Here is a 5,253-nt window from a genome sequence, read left to right on the forward strand (position 1 = left end):
CTCTGAGAGGTCCCTGGACCTTCCCAAGCACAGCTGCTGAGGATTCCTGTTAGGGCCCTCCAGGAACTTTGTTCTTCCCTGAGGGGTCAGGCCTGTCAATCTGTCACAGGATTTTTAGCAGCACCTACTTCATAAAACCTCCCCACCCCCGACCCAAATCAGAATTCATTGCTCCTCAAGAAGTCAGATAGCAGGTTGCTTACACACTGGGCCTTCACCACATCCTTTCATGCTATTTCTATGCAGTGTGGCTATTTATTTTCACATCTGTCTCCCTCTTTAGAAAATGCACCATTCTCAGAGCCCTTGTGCCATTCGCCACAGCGCCTAGCACAGACTAAACGCCACGTAAGTATTTGAGATACTGGTTTGAATTAGGAGTGGCCTGGAGGTAGGAAAGCAGGATGAGAACGAAGCCCCACTGGGACAAGAGACATATCCGTGTGTGCGCGTGTGCACATGGCAGTGGTGAGCAGGCATTTCTGCCATCTCTGCCCATCTGAATGTAGGGAATGAAGATGAGTGCTGGTTGGAAGTGAGGAAGCCATGAAGCAGAGTAGCTTGGGCTAAGGATGGCCATACTGCAGCCACGACAGGCCTCCCGGGGCTCTGGTTCTCATCACATCAGGCTCCTCGGCTCTACTAAACGGAGGCTGCCAGCTGGAACTTTAGCTTCTTCTCACTGGGACTCTGAAGGAAAGCGAGTGTATGCAGTTATCCCCGAGGCACTTGGCTGAAAAAGACCCCGGAAGGCTTCTAATTCAACCTTCTCCTTGATAAATGGATAAAACAAAACAACCTAACACTGAGCTCTCTTCCCACGGCCTCCTGATGGTGATGCTGTCCACAGAACAGGGATGCTGCAGAACCCGAGGGGAACGTGTGGGTCTGCCCTGAGGGGCTTCCCAGGCTCTGCCCTGGCGGAGGGGCCTGGGCTGGAGCTCCAACAGGGCAAGGACTGTGGATCCAGATCCAGGTTTTGTGGAGTTCAAATCTTACCCAATTTGGGGGGGAGCATTTTTTAAGAGAAAGCATACAAAATTGCAAACAGAAAATGAGGTACAGGGCTTTGGAAGGAGCCTGCACAAGGAAGGATCCAAATCTCACACTCCATGAGCTTCACAACAAACTAACCTCTTGGGCAACCTAATGAGCGGGGAGGGTGTATTGGTTTCCTGCCTATTAGCTGCTGTGCCACAGTACTGCAAATCGGATGGACTAAAACAGAGGAAATTTATTCTCCCACAGTTCCAGAGGCTGCGAGAGGTCAAGGTGCTAGCAGGGCCATGCCACCTCTGAAAGTCACAGGGGAGTCCTTCCTTGACTCTTCTAGCTTCTGCGGGCTTGCTGGCAGTCTTTGGGGTTTCTAGGCTTGCAGCCTCATCACTCCAGTCTTTGCCTTTGTCCTCCCACCGGGTTCTCCCTGTATGTCTGTGTTCACGTGGCTGCGTACATATAAGGACACCAGTCATCTAGGATTAGCAGCTCCCCCTACTCTAGTATGACTCCATCTAACTGAGCACATCTGCAACGATCCTCTTTCCAAATGAGGTCACATTCTGAGGAATTGGGGTAAGAGCTTCTCTATTTCAACATATCTCTATTTTGGGGATGGGGCACACAATTCAAACCATAACAGGTGCAGGAAGAGAGCGGGGAAGGAGGGGAGTGCGGCAGTAGTGAAGTGGTAGAAGCTGGGAATCACTCTGGAGCCTTAGGGTTGGAGGTCACCAGTGGCTGTTCCACTGGGCTCTCTGGGTGAGGGCAGCTTCCACCCCTTCCCAGGGCCACCTGGAGGAAACAGAATCTCAGCAGACACCCTGTCGGCCGGCGCTGCTGCTTCCTCTTCACTCCCACAGCCTCACTGCATCACATTGCTGGTCCCAAGGAATCTCGGCGGTTTCCCTTGGAAGCCTTATGCATCCCGGTGAAGGCAGGCCCACGCGTGTGGGTGGAGCACGTGCTGGAGTGAGGTCCACTGAAGCTCTGGTCCCCAGCAATTGAGAGTTCACAGCCTGGGGAAACACCAGGAATGAAGATCTGCCAACAAAACCACATGCTGAAGCTTCCAGAGCCACAGAGCCACGAAGGTCAACTCCCAAATACTCACCACACTCAGTGAAAGGGCAGATAAACAGGTGCTTAAAGCAGCAGGTAATTTTGGCTGGACTGCATCACTGTTTATGGTTTTCTTTCCTCTAAGAGATTTGCCCTCTTAATTGTGATTTGCTTAATCTCCAAAATGAATTTACATTCCCTGAGCCGTCTGCAGCACAGGGGCCGGCGCAGCCCAGAGTGTTCTGGGTGGCAGGGAGAAGCCAGGTGGGATTAAAAACAGACAGATCATAACAAAGTGGGTGCTCCACACGCGTTCAGTAAACACAGCCGGCCCAGCAAGGTCAACCATGGGCTGGTCTGGTTGCTTCAACATTCTAATGAACTGGATGCCAGAGACGCCGTGCCATTTTCAAAGAATCAAGTTCCAGTGAAACATACCCAAGGTTAAAGTGCTCCAGAACACAGCCCATCCGTGCTGGTTCATCGACACCTCAGAATCCAGCAGGGGCCCAGGGACATCGTCCTGAGTGTAAATTACCCTTGGACACAGTGCTGCACTTGTGAGCCATGTGGGGGGCTGGCTACATCTTGCTGGCTCTGTGGTATAACATAGAAGCTGCCTCTTAGTCATACCGGTCGACCATAGGAACAATAGGCTTTTGGGTTGCTTGGATTCTAGATTAAGAAGTAATGTTAAAATGGAGAGTTGATTGCATTTGTATTTGAGGTCATGGAACACAGTGCACTGGTTGACCAGTTGTGTTAAGGGCATGTTTGAGCTTGCTGAGCAGGGAAAGGCAGGCTCTGCGTGACCCAGCCCCAGCCCCACCCCCACCCACACGCAGGAGAAGAAGAAGGACAGCCTCTCTGCCCCTTGGATGGTGCCATTTAAGGCTCTTCTGTGACTCTTCAGCTGGCTTTTGTGCCACCCTGCTGTGGGCTCATGGGTTTTCACTGAAAGAATCAAAACCTCCACCCCCTCTGCCTCTTAGTCCCCCAGACCTTAAGTCTCGCTTCTCTGTGGGGTGACAGTTCTCCTTCTCCCACACTTGTGCTCAGCAGCCGTCTCTCAGAAAGCAGGACTGCCCTTCAGAGTCCACTGCCCACAGCAACCTCCTGACAGTCCTGCTCTCAGCTCCAGCCCCAGGAGGACACACGAAACAGCAGCTCACAGATATGCACAGTCTGCCGCCTTCAAAGCATGAAACAGGTTGTGGCCCATGGGAAAGCTTTTTTTGCAGCTGTCACCAAGCTGGCATGAGATGAGTGCTTGCAGTCTGGTGGCTGAAAGCTGTTTAGTGTTGTCTGCTTTGTGTATGTCACCTAACTGTGGCCTTGCATTTATTCTACTTGGTGACTGCCAAAGCACTGCAGACTGGAAACATCTGCTAGATAATTGATATGTGATCAGTGGGGACCATGTCTATGTTTGCTCTCATTCTAACCCCCAGTGACTGGCATAGCGCCCCACACAGAGGAGGCTCTAACCAAATTTTTAGTTAAATGAATGAGAGAGTAAATGAACAAATGACATCAAAATGAGAGGCATGGCGATCAGAACAGAAAAAACCCGCGTGAACCAAAGAAATTGCTCAAGGCTCCATGAAGGAATGTGATCCCGTTTGGCTCTGCATCCCCACCCAAATCTCATCTAGAATTGTAATCTTCACATGTCAAGGGAGGACCTGGTGGGAGGTGATCGGATCATGGGGGCGGTTCCCCCCATGGTGTTCTCCTGATTGTGAGTAAGTTCTCGTGAGATCTGATGGTTCTAAAAGTGTGGTACCTTCCCATTACCTCCTACTGCCATGTAAGATTCGTCTTGCTTCCCCTTTGCCTTCCACCATGATTGTAAATTTCCTGAGACCTCTCCAGCCACGTGGAACTGTGAGTCAATTAAACCTCTTTCCTTTATAAATGACTCAGTCTCAGGTAGTTCTTTACAGCAGTGTGAAAATGGACTAATACAGAGTGAGACCTGGCCTGGGCAGCTGAGACTAGTGGGATTTAACCAAGAAACCAAACCATTTCTGTCAAATATCTTCCAGGGAGAAAAAGGCCTGTGCCACAGGGATGTTGGGGGCTCAGTTAACAACCCTTCTTCCCTAGTCTCAGGGTGGTTGTTTCTCCATGGGACCAAGCTAGATCCTGACATGGAAGCTTTAGGAATTCAAGATCATACAGCACAGCCAGCTGGTAGAGGCCAACAAGAGGCAAGGAAGGCAGAGAGACATAATCATCTGGGGGGACTCTGTCACTAAGGTATTGGTAGCTAACCAGTCATCTATGCCACCAGAATCCAAAAGATGCCTCCACTCCAGACCCCAAAAGCAATAGTGGGTTCAGGTAATGAGTGTGAACTCATGTTCTGCTTAGGCAATGGGGCCCTGAGTGACTGTGCTTTACACTCTGGAGGAGAAGGATTAGGGAAAGTCTGCATCACCCTCCTCCTTAGTACCCTGGATTCTTAACCACTTGCACTGACAGGGTTTCCACTCGGGCTTCTTGGATTTCCCCTAAGGAAACTTTTCAACAGCACCACCTACTCCCAGTGTCCCATTTTGGTTCTCACACAGGCTTATCCATTCCACACATACTTATCCAGAAAATGCCATGTGCCAGGCTCTCTCCCAGCAACAGGCAAGGTGCAAGGCAGGCAGGATCTCTGCCTTCGTAGAACTTACCGTCTCCAGCAAGGAACACAGAGAAGCAAGGAAGGGGAAGGAAAGAAAGAAGGAGAGAAGGAGGGAGGGAAGGAAGGAAGGAAGGAAGGAAGGAAGGAAGGAAGGAAGGAAGGAAGGAAGGAAGGAAGGAAAGAATTAATTGCTGGTGTTTGCTGGTATGAAAGGCACAATAAGGAACATCAGCCAGGACAGCATGACAGAGCATATAATAACATGTGTGGCAACTTTAGATATGGTGGTTGGTAAAAGAAGGTAGCCCTAAAGAAGTGACATTTGAACTGAAAGCCATAGGTAAAGAAATCTTGCGACAAACATCAATAAAGACAGGAAATAAAGTTTTGAAATTATTCCAGTTAGTCACTGAGACGAATTGTTATTAACAAGAACTAACCAAAGTGGCTTAACTAAGTTAGAGGTTTATTTCTCTCACATAAAATAAATACAGAACTAAGCAGCCCTGAACTAGTACAGAGGCTCTTCAGGGTCTTAACTCTGTCTAGCCTTCTGTTTC

The 5,253-nt window shown here is 49.7% G+C and overlaps 1 long non-coding RNA gene across 1 annotated transcript; it reads right to left on the reverse strand.

The window, feature by feature from the left end:
* Nucleotides 1-1,567: 1,567 nt before the first annotated feature.
* LOC116418734 lies at nucleotides 1,568-4,803 on the reverse strand. Its single transcript, XR_004228872.1, has 2 exons — nucleotides 4,743-4,803; nucleotides 1,568-2,015 (listed from the first exon to the last, which is right to left on the reverse strand). It is a non-coding gene; the product is annotated as an uncharacterized LOC116418734 (long non-coding RNA).
* Between the last annotated feature and the right edge of the window lie 450 nt (nucleotides 4,804-5,253).

This window comes from Piliocolobus tephrosceles, chromosome 3, assembly GCF_002776525.5.
Source record: "Piliocolobus tephrosceles isolate RC106 chromosome 3, ASM277652v3, whole genome shotgun sequence".
NCBI lineage: Eukaryota > Metazoa > Chordata > Mammalia > Primates > Cercopithecidae > Piliocolobus > Piliocolobus tephrosceles.